Raw genomic sequence first — 17,240 nt, 5'->3', positions numbered from 1 at the left:
AATACAGAACCATAGTATATACAACACACATAAATGTATATACATAATATATACATTGTATATCAAATTGTTTTGTGGGGTATATTTAGATACACATCCGGTTTTATTTGCACATACATTTCACATTCAATGTATATACATTACATTAAGAAAGTATATACCTGGATTATGTAATATACATAAATGTATGTACAATGTATGTACTGAGTATATTTTTATGTATATACATAATATATACATATTACATATAAAAATGTATATACATAATATACATACATACAATATACATATTATATACATATGTATATACTATGGATCTTTTATGTACATTAACCCGGTTTCATTTGCACATACTTTTCACATCCAATGTATATAAATTACATGAAGAAAGTATATACCTGGAATATGTAATATACATAAATGTATGTACAATGTATGTACTGAGTATATTTTTATGTTTTGTGGGTAGTATTACGAGACAGTCTGATTATGTCTGATTAAATTGAACTAAGCCCGTCTTGGCGTCGGCTTTCCCTTTTTATCCCAGTTTTCTGGAACGCGTCCTTGCTGATCAGCGTTCCTTGCCGCTGCTGTCCGAATTCCGCTTATCCGGCAGAATTGGGCCGTTGTGCTCGTTTTTCATTGTCGCGCTCGGCGTTGTACGATCTTATTATTTTGCTACATTTTGTATTTTGTTGAATGCTTAATCGTGACCTACATACGTCGGCTACGAAGTCGGATGGGGAAATCCGGCTCGTAACATCCTTCCTTCCTTGAGAAAAGAAATGAGGGGGAAAATTTTTCTACAACTATTTTACAATTTTACATATTTTTACGTGTTACAATTTTTGTTTACAGCCATGTTATATTTTTCTAATATAACATTGCATCGATCCTTTGTCCTGGATTTTCGTTTGACGTTCCATTATATCTACGCATTTTATTTTTCTTTGCTATCCACACTACGATTGCTACTGCTATTGCTACAATTATTATAATGGTTCCTGTTCCCGTAGGATATAAGAAATATTTGTTTTTAAATATACTGTTATCTTTTTCTAGGGCTTCTTCTACTTCCTTTAAACTTAAACTTAGTTTGGTTAATTCTGAGGAATCTCGTATTATATGTTTTATAATTTTTTTTACCTTCTTTTAGCTAATTTCCTTGTTATATTCTACAGTTAAATTATATTTCGATAGGTATATCTGTATAGCTTGTTTCAATACATTTTTGTGTAAATAAAATAATGTTGAATGACTGTAATTGTGAACGGTAACATTTCCTCTGTGGTCAGTATGTTTATGTGGTTTATATGACATATATGTTCTGCTTTTGTTTGCTTTAAAAAAGTTTATTTCAATTTGTTTTCTTATTAATATGACAATTTATCTGATCAAAATTACTGTAATTAAGAAAAATGTATTTTTAGTTAATTAGTTACTCTATAAAACCCTAAATTTTTGTGCTTTGTAAACTGTGATTGTAATGATAGCTATTGTGAGTGTGACGTGTGGTGTGGTTAGTTTATTTTACAATAACTATTTAATTTTATTTTTCCCGTGGCGTTTAATACAATTTTTTCTTCAGGTGAGTGACGCATTTTATACTAATTTCTTGCGCAGTTGGTGTAAAGTATGTAACGACCGTTTTTCACGAGTGACACCCGTTTGGCCACGTCAATATTGGCCATGTCAATATTGGCCACTCGTGATATTGCCCACGTCAATACTGGCCACACGTCAATATTGGCCACGCGTTAATATTGACCACATTATTATTACCCACGCGTTAATACTGGCCACGTCACTATTGGCCACGCGTCAATATTGCTCACGCGTCATTATTGCCCATTGATGCGTGCTCAATAATGACGTGGCCAATAATGACGCGTGGCCAATAATGACGTGGCCATTATTAACGTGGCCAATATTGAGGTGGTCAATATTGACGCGTGGCCAATAATGACGCGTGGCCAATAATGACATGGCCAATAATGACGCATGGCCAATAATGACGAGGCCATTATTGACGTGGTCAATATTGACGCGTGGCCATTATTGACGTGGCCAATATTGACGTGGCCAATCCAACCCGTGGTCAATCGGGATCGTGGTCAATATTGATGTGGCCAATATTGACATGATCAATATTGACATGGTCAATATTGACGTGGGCAAACGGGACGCTCCCGTTTTTCACACGGCCTAGCTTAGTCGAAAGGGATCTATTGCGAAAAAGGGTTCAAAGACAGCAAATGTGACGTTTCGGTGACAAAGAACTATATTTTAATAATATCAATTTTACATGAGTCCGCGGTATTTACAGTTCGGTATGTACATATGTTTGTGCGCGTTTTCGTGTCGCTCGCTCGACCGGATCAGCTGTTCCGGTAGAAGGCTTATGGTACGCGGTGAGGCGGGCGGTGATTGCCTCAAGTACAGAGCTCGGAGCTTCAAGACTGGCGGGCGCGCGGCGCAGGCCGGGTGTTTACCCGCTGGTCGACGAGCGTGCGACGCGAGCATGGATATTCGTGGCGCGACGGGATTCTGAGAATCTCGGCAAAAATTCCGGGTACCGTAGTGGGTTTTCTAGGAAAGGCGTCGGCCTCGAGAACGCTCGGGTGGAGACGGAGAACACTCCGTGCCGTTTTTACTGGGCTTTTTTGGAGATAGGATCGGGTCGGTGTAGCGACCGAGAGCTCTCGGTGAAGGCGGAAAACTCTCCACCCTCGGCTTGCTACCCGACAAGGAAGATGAAGGATTGAGCCTGGCCGAGAACTCTCAGCAATGACGAAGAACACTTCACCGTTATTTCTGGCTCGCAGGCTTTTCGTCGGAACGGATTCGGACGGAATGCGAGAAGTGAAGTCATTGCTGTCGAGGCGGCCATATATACCGCTCTCGACAGCGTTTCGGAGACCTTTGGTGGTCCTCGGTCTTCTCCACACTCAGCATCCCGCCGGTCGGGATGCTGGCTTGGGAAGAGAGTACGCGGGCCGCTGAAGCGAACGCTATCTTGCGCTATCTCGGCGGTGCGGCGGTCTTTGTCGGGCACGCTGCCCTTTATGTTGGTCCGGCGGCTGGTTGGCCGGGTCGCGCGGTCGATGTTGGCCGGCCGGGGCGTGGTCCGTTACAAATACAACCATGTGTTTGGTTCTGTTAACGTTATCTATACTGTGACGTTGGAATATATGTGTTGCTGTATACAATGGATAAGGTGTTCTGGTGTTCGTGTGTATGTTTGCACCTCGCATGGTGCTTGTGTCTCGGCGTAGTACGTCACAAAATTCTTTTTACATGTTTTCTTTTCCCTCACGCACGTGTCTAAATCTATATCTTCTATTATCTTATACTGACGAATCTTATCTATCGCTAACAATGGATGGTTTATCTTTATTCTTACAAATACCTCTTTATATACATGTGTGGGTAACGGTTTCGCTTTAAGCTTAGATGTAGGATATGCTATAAGCGGTAATTGTAAGATCGTGTATGGGTCGTGATACGCCGTCATTGTCAAGTACGTCTGTATATTGCGCCAGTTTTCTAAATTAATTTTGAAAGGAAAATGCTGTCCCTTTGTTAGTTGTGTCGTTGTCTCCTTAAGTGTTGTCAGTGTCTCGTTTACATACATTAAATGATCTATGATGTCCTTGATGTCCCGTATCAGGTCCGTCATTATCTCCATAAGAATCAAGAAGTGTTCGTCTAGGTCCTTTTGTATGAATTTTTCTAACTGTGTCTCTAATCTTTGAATGGAATTCGGGTGTAAGTTACAGTTGTATGTTAGTACATCTTCACTGTGGGCTATTGTGACTTAAGAATTTTAATTTGATGTTTTATAGCATGCTTCAAAGCTTTCCCATTATTATGCAGTAATTACAACTGTTCATCTATTATTTTTGCGTCTTCAGTATCTATTGTGCCGAAAAACGTTTTGCTGATTGTTCCGATCACGTTTAGTAACCCGCTTTGGCGGTCGTTGCTGCTATATATTTTTTAAGGTTCGCGAATAACATACTTAGCTGCGCGTTGTTTTTTTTTTTTTTATTATCCGGAGCATGTTCGTACACATGTGCTGTACGTTACCGATCGTGCTTTTGCATTATCGCTCTATTTCTCCAAGTATTCTTGACAATGCTGATGTCAAAGTTTCGAAGACCTTGACATTTGTTTTTATCACTAGCTTTTATGCCGCTTCCACTTAATTCATTTGCCTCATTTCCTCGAAGTATAATATATTCTCGGTTTTTGACTAAAGTTCGCCCACTCAAAGGTGCGAGTGTTGAATGTTACCTGGCCGGTGCATCTCTACATGCACATAATCCTGAAAGTAAAGATTCAGGTTAATTTTTTTCTGTGAATACTTACTTTGCTCCTGACACATAAGTGCCTTTATTTTTTATTTGACGGTTAGTTGCTTGCTACCGCTTGCTCGCTGCAGGGAGGGTCCCGTTAGCGCACGATGCGATAGTGCACATCCCGATAGCGCAAATCATGACACTGCACATCCCGATAGCGCATATTCTAATAGCGCGAGTGAGTCCCAAATGCGCACAGATCAAAATGGACACAACAGGCTGAGTAAAATGAACACAGTAACAAACGAACACAGTGCAAAACGGACACAGTAACAAACAGACCTTATCACATGGGTTTGCGACTTTCCAGGCCACCCCTACCGGTGAAGCCCCGTGCACTTCGCGCGCGCGTGCGTGTGTGTGTGTGTGGCCACCGCAAAGAAATGTCCACGCTTTGTACTGTACCACATGGATTTGCGATTTTCTACATGTAGCGAGATCCACCCACACTCCCCTTTTTCCCCCTGTTTACATTCGACTACATTTAGTAAACACTACATGTCTATAAAATTTCATTGACAATTTTGCATGAATATATTTCTGTCTGGTTGACACTGTGTCCGTTTTATTTAGCCTGCTGTGTCCATTTTAATCTGAGCGCATCTGGGACTCACTCACGCTATTAGGATGTGCGCTATTGGGATAATGTGATTTTTACTTTGTGCGCTATCGGGATATGCCTCTTTCATTGTGCGCTATTGGGCTAATGCGCTTTTTACTTTGTGCGCTATTAGGCTAATATACCTTTTTTATCGTGCAATATCGGGACATGTGCTATCGGGATATGCGCTATCGCACCGTGCGCTAACGGCATCCTCTCCTCACTGCATGTCTAATTGATATGGTGCAGTTTTTTTGTATATTGCAAAAAAAATTTTTTTGTAATGGTTGTTGGGATTACTCATGCCTTTACTGTTCGAGTAATTTTAATCTATTTGCATGCACTCTTTGACTTTTTTTCCTTGCTTAATTGTATAATTTACGTTGTTATATTTCTTTAATACGACGTGTGGTTCTGTCCACTGGAAGTCTAATTTTTTTCGATCTTCCGCGGCGTACCGTTTTGTCATACGACAGTACTCTGTCCCTTATGCGAAGTCTCCTTTTTTATGGTTTTGTCGACTGGGTCTTTGCCTGATTTTTGCCTGTATGGCGTTTTCTCGAGCAATTTGGCTCGTGGCGCGTAATCTCTCCCTGCGCGTAGTCTTCATACAAATACGTAAGTTTGGCGGTGCCGTAGGTAGATTTACTCAGTGCCCGTACACTAATTTGAATAGAATAAATCCCGTTGCAGTGTGCAGGGTTGTGTTATACGCAAACATAGCGTAAGGAAGCCATTTATCCTAGTCTGTCTGTTCTGTAAGGTGGTCCTGGAAGATTAAAATATATTTGTTTCCATTGGTGGTTATCAGCAATGATTCCAACATGTCTAACGCACATTTTTCGAATGGCCTATCCGTGATAACTAAAGGCATTCTTGTTTACCGGTTTACAAGAAAAGTGTCACAAGTGTCCAACGCTAATTTGATTCTTAAAATATGTCGTCAAACATACAAATCTAACGGATACGTATTTTTTTTATGTGCGGAATTTTATATTTAGAGAATAACATATTTAGAGAATAACACATCTCTTTAAAAAAAAAACAATTTTTTTGTTTCGGAGTGAATATTGAAAGTATAAAAAATTAAAAAAGATTTTAAATAAAAATTGTACGGTTTAAAGAGTACTTTGAAGTTGTAAAGAAAAACTTTTTTTTAATTTTTTGTTTAACAAAACACCTCTACCCTTTTTTTTAATTCAAAAAAATTTTCTTCACTGAATTAAAATATTTCTTTTTTTTTAATTTAACCGTGTATATTAAAGTTATGTTACAAAATATCATTTCTGAGAATTAATTTTAAATGTTTCCGTATTTAAGCTATTCGTACTTATATGCACTTTGTATTATAATTTAAAAACAATTTAACAAATTGCACACACATTTTAATTAAAAACATGTAATTCATCACGTTCTTGATATGAGAGATATGTTACTTTTAGAAGTTTATGTTTATGTTTAAGTTTATTAAATTATATTTAATTTAACAATCTAATAACAATCATAAGAAAATCATTAAATTAATTTATATACATTAATTTTCTTACAAATTATATTAAAATGTGGTTAGAAAAGGCTTATTTTCTAAACATTGGTTCTAATAACGTTCTTCTTATCGATTCATGGACCGAACATTGTCCCAATATCATTTCGGGTTTAACACCTCTAGATAAACATATTACTACTATGATTATATCGAAAGGTACTACCGAAAATACAACCTTAGATGTTGTTTACAACATTAGATGTTGACGAATTTAGAATTTGGAAAAATTTTGCTAAAAGATTTTCAGATATATATTGTTTTACTATTGGAATGTGAGGTTGCAATAATGTAACTGTAGTAAAATGTTCGTGGTGTAAGAAGTCATTATGTTTAAAACATTTCTTCGTTAAGTAACATTATTGCAATAAGTATAATTGCAAAGTATGAGTAAATAATACAAAATATATAAATTTATTGTATAAATATTTAAGGATTATTTTATTAATAAATGTTTAAAAATTATAATGTAAATCACAATCTTATTATATAAATAAACAAGATGTAAAAGCAAAAATAGTTGTAAGAAAATATTCATAAGATATAAAGAAATAATGTACAAAAATAAGTAAAATAAAAAATTTTACTGGATGGTATATACGGAAACATTTATAATCAATTTTCGAAAATAATATTTCGTAACATAACTTTAATATACATGGTTAAGGGGATCCTGGAGTGACAGAGTTACCGACATTTTTTTGCGAACTTAAATTTTCAAATTGGAATAACAAAATGCAAAATCCTTTTACACAATTAAAGTACGCATAAAAATGAAGGAGGCGACGTACGATTTGTTCCAATCGGCGCATCTTGATACTCGAATAATATTTGTCGTTTCTCTTTCTCCCTATATTCTTTCGTCGCTTCTTCTCTCACTTCTTCTGGCATAATCGCGTTGACACGCGCGCTATCCGTAACCGGATACTGACATTGACATTGCCTTTGTCTGCCCGATGCACGATTTCATAATCGTATTCTTCGAGTTTCAATTTCTATCGTATGAGTCGCAAGCATAGGTCGGTGACATTGAACAACCACACTAATGGTCGATGATCCTTTATGATTTTGAATTTAGTCCCTTATATGTACGGTCGAAAATATTTCACGGTTCAAATTATAGCTAGTAATTCTTTCTCTGTTGTATTGTAGTTCTTTTCTACTTTATTTAAAATTCGGCTAGCGTAAGCTAGTGGCTGATCGTTACCGACAGGTCTTTACGAAAACACTGCTCCTATCGCGTAATCAGACGCGTTCGTTGTTACTAAGAATTCTTTTTCGAAGTCCGGATAACTCAATACCGATGCCGTAATTAATTTTTCTTCTAATGTCTCGAATCTGTTCTGTTGTTCCATTGTCCATATAAATTTTTCTCTCTTTTTCGTGAGTTTTGTTAGCCATTTCGCGATTTTAGAAAAATCTTTTATAAATTTTTTATAGTAACTCGCTAGTCCTATAAACGCTTGAATATTCTTAACAGTTTTCGGTTGCGGAAAGTTCTTCACGGCTTTTACTTTCATAGGATCTGGCGTGATTCCATTTTCAGTAATTATATGTGTAACGAACCCCCGCCCACCGGCGACCAGTGACCGCGGACGGCCCGACCGAACATCCGTCGGGCCACAATACGGGCACCGGCCCATCATAAAAGATCACATCGCGTCGAGGCGAAAATCACCTCCGCACGATTCCCCACCGATCTCCCGACCATCGGACATCGAGTACGAGAGAAGCCGGAGACTCCCGAGAGTCGCCGACCCTCCACCCGGACGGGTATAAAAGGCCGTCCCGGTGGAGGCAGCTTCACTTCTTCTCTTGAAACGATCTCAGCGAGACATGACAAGACAAGAGGCCTCCTAGCACCTGCGACCAGAAATTAGAGTGGAGAGTTCTCCGCTTTAGCCGAGTGTTCTCCGGCTCTGATCGAAATCTTTTCCGTCTCCTGGGGCCAGTGCACTAAGGGTGGAGAGTTCTCCGCCTTTGTCGAGATCTCTCGGCCACTGGCCCGCTCCGTTCCTAGCCGCAACGATCTAGGCAAAAAGGGGGTCAAGTGTTCTTGGTCTCCTCCGAGCGCTCTCGGATCTAGATCCACGCGATCCATAAATCACCGCCTCGTCCAAACGTGAAACCCGCGACCGCCTCCCGCACCGCGCAAACCCCGCCTCACCAAGCTACCAGCACGGCGAGAATACCGCTTCCCGCACTGCGCTAATCTCCGCGCCCACCGGCTCCGAAAATCTCCACCGAGGGGCGCCCGCCGCCGTCACTCCGCGAAACCCGCACTCGCCATTGAACATCGCACGCGACTTAGGCGAAACACCTGATCAACGCGTGCACATATACCACACGCGGTACATCTTGTAAATAGTGTACATGATCAAATATATCTATCTATTTTACACCACAAGTCGCGTTGTCTATTGTCTCGGACCTTTTTCTTTCTATATCCCAGCGAGCTAATCCGCACGGAAGTAAGGTCGTTATATATGTCCTAAATAGATTACCTCTTTTCGCAGGAATTCACACTTGTCGAGCTGTAACTTTAAATTATTTTTTCGCCATCTCTAATATTTCCATTAAACACTTATTGTGCTTTTTAACACTAGGTCCATATATTATTATATCGTCTTGATAAATTAGGCACTTGAGCCCTTACATTCTTATCAATATTGTATTCATTAACCGTTGAAATGTCGCCGGTGCATTCTTGAGTCCGAACGGCATTCTGTCTTATTTATAATGGCCATAGGGTGTAGAAAACGCAGTTTTACTTTTATCCTTTTCTGCCACTGTAATTTGGTGATATCCAGATGCAAGATCTAAAGTTGTAAAATATTTCGCATTTCCTAGTTGATCTAATACGTCGTTGTGTTAGGCAGAGGGAACGAATCTCCTATAGTAAGATTATTTGATTTGCAAAAATTTGTCACAACTCTTGTTCGAGACTAGAACAGTTTCATTAGAATTTTAACATTTTTTTTACTCTGTTTTATCCGCGAGTAGTGAGAGCTGCTGACAGCCATCGCGCTCATTGTAGTTTATTCATTCGATGCACCTAGTCGCACGGCGCTGTCACTAGCTCATCACGCGCGCGTCTTTCGTTTTCTCGCATCGTGATAATTATGCAAAAAAACATGCCCAAAAAAGGGCATGTCAAAATCGATGCCCAAATAAGGCTCGAAATCAGTTCCCTTGCCACCCCTTTTTTCGCCTCCGCGATCGTAATTGTCTTAAGACCCAAAATTAGTCAGTCTCAGCGCGGCACCGACATTAGATCATCCCGCAAATCTCTTGCGTTCCCTTGCATTCACTTCTGTTTCATCCCTAATTTGGCAACTTATGTCAATTAATTCTTAAGTTCGCGTATTCGTGTGAATGTGTGAGTGCATCACGTCAATGCGCGGGTGCCCGTATCTTTCCCGCAAACGTCCTCTGCCTCGTGCACAAGATCTCCGTCGCGCGCAAGATTTCCGGGTTCGCGAGAGCTTCGATCTAGAAGCTTTTCAAGATCTCCGCGTCGACTACAGGCAGCTTAATATCTTAAGACATTTCAAGATCTCCGTAAAGAGATACGGATCGCCCCTTGCCTTGAACGTCCGTGTAAAATAAATAATTAAAGTGTGAGTGACACCATCGCCTCTTTTTTCTTCCTATCAACCCTCGTGAACCTACCGCATTCCTCACCACTCACTTCGCGTCTCAATCGGGACGGATCCCAGCATTCTCCGTGCGATCGCGTTTACCCTACGCACGCACAAACAACTCTATACTTTGGTTTATCCAATGCGTCTGGTTTTTTCGGAACCACCAGTGCATTCCATTGACTCGTGCTCGGTCGAATTATTTCTTGCTCGAGCATCTCCTGTATTTGCCTGTTCATTTCTATCTTACTTCTATCTATACTTCTCAGGCAGTGTATACGGTCGTTGACCGGTGCGCTGTCAGTGCGCGTAGTTATTTCGTGTTCTACCACGTTGGTGTACGATAGAACATCCCCTTTTAAATGAAAAATATCACAAAATTCCTTGCAAATTTTCTGTATGTTCTTTTTTTTCCGTATTTAAATGGTTCGCATTTGTTTCCATAATTGTTCCTTTCCTGTTAAAATATTTTTAAGTTCTCTCGTTCATCAGCTGTCTTTATTATGTGTATGTATGTGTTATCATCCGTGCACAGTTTCTTGACAGTGATGCTTGGCATTGTTATCTCTATCGTATCTCAATCGTATTCATTACACTGACCAGACAAGTATTGTCCTCTGAATACTAGGCAACTTCCGATAAAGACTATAGGTTGCGTTTTTTATGCTTGGACAATGCCTATTCTGTTTCGGTCCGTAATTGCTTGTATTACTGTTTCGCTACGAGGTGCTAATTTAAATTTTTGGTACGGACGAAGTTTAGGGATCGCATTGCCTATGCGCAACTGCTTCCGCCCACGATCGCACTTCGCTCGGTGTTTCTTCAAGAAATCTATCCCGAGGATTTCCTTATAGTCAATCAGGAAATCATCTTTGACTACATATACCGTGTGTTTTGTTTTCTTGTCTCCGAGTTTTATAGTTACTCTTAATTTTCCCAGCGTGTGAATTTTGTTGTCTTGTCACGCTGGTAAGAGTCATGCATTTATCGCGAATTGGTGTTTCGCCTTTTAAATTTCTCACTTTTAATAGGGTGATCATTGCGCCTGTATTTAATAATAAGCTTATTTTGCCCTTTTTTGCTTCTCTTATCGGCAATGGTACGAAATCAAGGCCACTATTCATTTGTACCGGGCTTGTCACTTACGTAATTTGATCCTCGCGTGCCGCTCACGTCTTCTTCTTCTTATGCTTCTCATCTTCATCGCTTTCACTGCTATTGCTTCATCACTCTCTCTATTTTCTTTCCTCTTCCTTGGTTTGGCAGTTGTGTTGACTTGTTTTTCTTTTCCAACTTCCCTTTTTATTCGCCCCGGTCTCTCTCTCTCGGGCCTTCCATGTAGAGACCAGCATTCTTCTCTCTTACGTCTCGCCTTTTTGCAATATGTGCAGTATTTTTCTATGGTATTAACGGTTGCCGTTTTTTCGGGTTTTGGAAGGGAAAATCAATTCGCGTATCGGCTCATTCTGCATTCTCTTCCAATGTGGCCAGTTTTTCCACATTAATTTCTCTTTCGCCGTTGCGCCTAAAATGGCGGCAGATAGGCTATCGTAATTTCGAGATCGTACTATAATCTGTATTTCTTCCTTTATTCCTTTGGAATAAGGAAGGAAGTTGGAAATTTTCTAGGACTAGTCCTTGTATTGTATCAAGGATTGCTTTAGTTTATTCCACCGCCTGCTATCGGCCTTCTATCATGGATTGATAGAGCTCTATCGCGAGTTTATCTACACGTGATCCGTAATCATGTGCGCTCTCTCCGGACTTCTGCCGACTCATATTGAATTCTCGCTGAATGTGCGTGGTGCTTCTTTTTGTTAAATAGCACATTTTTATTTCTCGCTTTAATTGCGCAAACGAGTGAATGTCTTGCGTTCAAAAATCGTGCATATCTTTTCGCTTTCAACAACAATTTTTTGTCTTTCGGATTAATTTCGCTCATCGCGTATGTACTCGCGTTAAAAAAATTTCGAACCACGTTTCGCGACGTTCCGTCTATCTCCGGAATCATACGGGCTTCTTTTAGTTTCATAAATGAAGCTATCGATTCACGGGAGTTCCGAACGTCGTCCGCCGTACGTCCGTAGAATGTTTCCGCTCGATCCAGTAGTAAATTTACTACGTGGGTGTATTGAGCGAGCTTCAGACGGCTCAGCTATTCCTGGATGGCTCTCATGCCCTCCAACATTTCATCTAACATCGCGTCTCTACGGTCGCAAGAATGTCCTGCATGATCTTGCCTTTTGTTTACTGAAGCATGCATTTGATTTATTTCGGCGTCTATCTCCGTGCCTGTAAGTCTTTTCACTCTTCTTTCTCCTTGCGATGTTCCGGGCAGTTGTGTGGCCATGCCGCGTGTGTTCACGTTGCGATTCGTCGTATAATACTCTTTCAAATCAAACACGTTTCTATCTTATAACGACAGAGAAAATTCTTTCCATCGAGTCACGCTTATGCCGAATCACGTTCATTCTCGCGTTTGTCGGTTGCAAGTGATTTCGGTCAGTGCTACTACGTCCGGATAATAAGCTATTGTCGATGTCGTTAAAAGAAAACTCGCTCGATTACAATATGAGAGTACTCCCATGGTTTGGGCTAACTTCCACTAGAGTAGTTCGTAGCGAGGTTTCGACGCTCGTTATCTCTAATATGTTGCACGGCTTGTTTTATAATACGTACGGAGCTTAGGAGACTCGGTCTAAGAACGCGTCACGCTGGCTTGCTATATATTCACGAATTAGTGTTTTCACGGGGCGATCCACGCCCTAACTCGTCTCCCGACATTTACTAACGATAAGTACGCTTGCCTTACTTTCTAGGACTTACATTAATGTCGCTATGGCTTACATGTCGCGTTTTTCATATGTTCATCTGCTCACTCGCTGTTGCTGCAAGTCAAAGTATCGCTGGCGTCGAGTTGCACGTTGCTCTGCTGTACCGAGTGTCCGCTTCGTACGTTGCTGTCCGGATGGCGTCCTCAACTGTCTGCACACCTTACTGTCCTGTTTGCAGGATTGTAAGGATGTCACCGGCGTCCCGTATGGTAGTCTTGAACGGATCCCATCACTGCCACCGCCGTTCTGTGAACAAAAGATCCGTTCTCCGTCATAGACCTTGCTGGTTTTTTATTATTGATAGTAATTGCTTTAAATAAAGTCATTATTGTTCTCAACCGTTGCCACTCTGTTTATTTGATTGCGCGTTCCCAGGGATTGAGGTTTAATAAAGCACTCACGTTAGTATTGACACTTTATTTCACAGATTAACTTCACACAACAAAGTTACGTGACAGACTGATTATGTCTGATTGAATTGAACTGAGTCCGTCTTGGCGTCGGTCTTTTCCTTTTTATCCCAGTTTTCTGGATTAAAACACATTCTTAACGATCATTATTCTTGCTACTCGGCAAAGCTGCTGCGCCCGAATTCCGCTTATCCGGAATTATAATTGGGCCGTTGCGGTCGCTTTCCATTGTCGCGTTCGACGTTGCGCGATCTTATTACTTTGGTACATTTTATATTTTACCAAATGTTTAATTGTGGCTTACATAAATCGGTTACGAGGTCGGATGGGGAAATCCGGCTCGTAACATTTGTGACAATCTTATGATATTCTAGATTTAAGAAATAGAAATCTGATCTGAAAATAGAAATTTCGGATTTAATCTTAATCTTGTTTTATTTTTATACTATATGAGGTTATAATAAGATTAATATGTCAAGAATATTTTTTGTCTCGTTATTGATGTTAAAACCTTCCTGAGAGGGTAAGGTTCTTCCGCTATAAATTTTCAAAGATAACCAGAAACACGTTTTTCTTAACACTTTGTCTCTAATTTTTTTTTTAATTTGACGCAATTTTTGAAACCAAATTTGTATTGAACGTGAAAAAATCTATCAAAAACGCCTAGACACTTTCTACTCACAGAATCCATATTTCCTAATGTAATTGTTGTGTTTCACATAATTAGTCTTATTTTTCATTAAAAAAAATTTTTTTATTTTATTTTGTGTATAACTTTTTTTAGGGTTTTTTTTTTAAGTTAACAATATTTGTTATGTTATTAGAAGATTGATAAGAATTGTAAAAAAATGTATAGCCTATTTAAAGCCATAATTCGGAATAATTACCAAAGTAATTAACAAATGTACTTTTTGGAGGCTGACTTTGTACAAAAAGATACATTTAAAAATATGCAAACAAAAATATTAATTAATGTTGTTTGAAATACAATAAAACTACCGTGTTTCAAATGTTTGTCTAAAAACTGACTATTTTCGAGATTTTAGTTTTTATATAAATAGCATTTTAACTATCTAATGATATACATATTAATATAAGAAATCAATCTGTTTAGAGAGAGAATTTACAACAATTAGGAAAACTATGACCTTAAAAACAAAAATTAATTAAAAAATTCATTATTTTTTCATAGTTTGCACATGAAAATTTGAAACTTATTGTAAAGTTATTTACACAAAATTATTTTATTAATAACTTTTTCTACTAAAAAATATAACAGAAGAGTAAAAATTCGAAATATACATGTCCAAACGATGAATAATCGGTGAACTAAAAAAAATTAATTTTTCTGTGCAAAGAGTTAACATTGCACATTATGAATATATTTAAATTCATCATATCGAGTCCAGTAAACATTAACATAATAACAACGTGTTATCATTTCATACTCAATAGTATAAATGTAATATATAACACATGTTGTACGTTACAGTTACATTATTGAATGTGAAACATGACAATTTATAGTTATACCACATTATGTTATAATACTGGTATTTAATGGAAGGTAGTAGTTGGTTATAAAGTGGTTTTAATCCATGAAGCTTCAAGGGAAGTGCGGGTGTGCGGAGGGAACTTGTAGGCGCGGGGGACATGACGTCACGCGGATCGGCGGAGGTCTCGCGGGGGAATTGATGAAACAGGATTTTGAAGAATTGCTGACACACAATTTTCGGGGTTCGTGACCGTCCCTGGGGAACACCTGAGCGAGAGAGTGGGGGAATCGTGGTTCGCGCCCACCGCCGCCGCCACTAGACCGCGCTCGCTGCCGCCGCAGCCATTGCTGCAGTGCTCGCTTTCTCCCTCTTACGTATTGCGATTTTCATGATTTCTCTTACTCTCGTTCATACGTGGTTATCTTCGTCGACTTATCTTTCGCTCCCACGTACGCAATGTCTCCGACCGTACGCTCATACACCCTTATCATTCCGACTCTCTCTCTTCCATCCGTTGCATTCACTCTTTCATACGCAGTCACCCATTAACATAAACCTAGTTTACACCCAGCCTTCCAATCCCGATTCACTCTGGAAAGAAGTGAAATTTCTTGGATGTAAATGGGTTATCTTACTTCTTACTTTTATTCCCCTCTTACTATGAGTAAGATCAATCCAGTGTAAACGTTCTCTAAATACAGTTCACTTCGGAGTAAATCGGGATAAGACGGCTGGGTGTAAACTAGGTCATACATGTGTTTCCACCCATCACAACTTATCTATGTATCTCCTACTAACAAGGGAACAATGTTAATTATTAATTATCAATTAAAACATGTAATTAAATTCCTAACATTCTATATTATATAAATTTAAAAAGTATGTAGTTTGCGGATTGTCACTAGGCGACGCACGCGGCACCTTTCTCCTAATGCAATTTACACTCCAAAGGCTACATAAGCAGATCACCCACGGTAACAGAAACCGGATCAACCTATGCTATCGTAGTGAGCTTTCGGGACATATGTATTTTTCATTAAATCTTAAAAACACATCTTAGCTGTCATGGCTAAATTTTAGCTTTGGTAACGAATCCTTTTTAAAAAAATTTATTAAATCCAAAAAAACTTTTCTCTCTGCCTGGGAAAAAATGTATAAATCTAATTATATATAATTTTGTATAACTTTGTAGATCTAATTAGATGCACCTCTCTTAGAGTAGATCCCATTAGATGCACCCTTGCACCTCCCCCCCCCCCCCATGTGTGTGTGTGTGTGTGTGTCCATTTCTTTTTCTGTCCAACTGAACGGTGCGCAAGTGAGCAATGTGCATCTGAACGGTGTGCAAATGAACGGTGTCCAAAAGCACCGTGTCCAAATGAACGGTGTGCAAATAAACAGTGCGTAAGATATTGTGTCCAAAACCGTGTGCAAATGCACCGTGTCCATTTGAATCGTGTCCGAGTGAGTGCAACCCGTTTGATAGATGTACAGAGTGACTCAATAGATATACGATGCGATTTGATGGTGGTTCAATAATGATTCGGTAATTGTTTGACAGATGTACAACGCGATTTGATAGCGATTAAATTGTAGTTCAATAAATGCTGTTCGACTATGGCTCGACAGCTGTACGATACAGTTTGATAACGGTTCAATAAATGTACAATGCGATTCGATGGCAGTTTAATAGTGATTTGACAGTTGTTCGTAGATATGCAACGCGGTTTGATAAATGTATAATATGATTTGATCGATCTATAACATGTTTCATTCATTTTAGTGTGCTCTTTATTTTAACTGAAACAAATTCATATAAGAGATATATATTATATATCATTGATAAATTATGTATGTTTTTCAGAATACAATTTATAAATAATTTTTCGGGATTGTTTTCCACCGTTCTTGTTCCCTTAGCGGTGATATGGCGTGTGCAGGACTAAATAGGAGGGTCGAGTACATAGATCAGGTGCAATGGGTGGGCACACATGTATGTTAATGGATGACCGCGTATGAAAGAGTAAATGCAACGTATGAAAAAAAAAGAGTCGGAATAATAAGACTGTATGAGCGTATAGTCGGAGACATTGCGTACGGGTGGGACCGAGAGATAAGTCGACGGAGATGATCACGTACAAACGAGTGTAAGAGAAATCATAAAAATCGCAATACGTAAAAGGATGAGAGCGAGCACCGCGGTGATGGCTGTGGCGGCACGCGGCGGCAGCAAGCGCGATCCGTGGCGACGGCAGCGGTGGCAGCAGTGGGCGCGGCAGCAGCAGTAGGCGCGGATCAAGATTCCCCTCTCTCCTGCTCAGGTGTTCCCCAGAGACGGTCACGGATCCCGAAAA

This window comes from Monomorium pharaonis, chromosome 9 (assembly GCF_013373865.1).
Source record: "Monomorium pharaonis isolate MP-MQ-018 chromosome 9, ASM1337386v2, whole genome shotgun sequence".
NCBI classification, from domain to species: Eukaryota; Metazoa; Arthropoda; class Insecta; order Hymenoptera; family Formicidae; genus Monomorium; species Monomorium pharaonis.
This window is presented reverse-complemented; position numbering follows the sequence as displayed.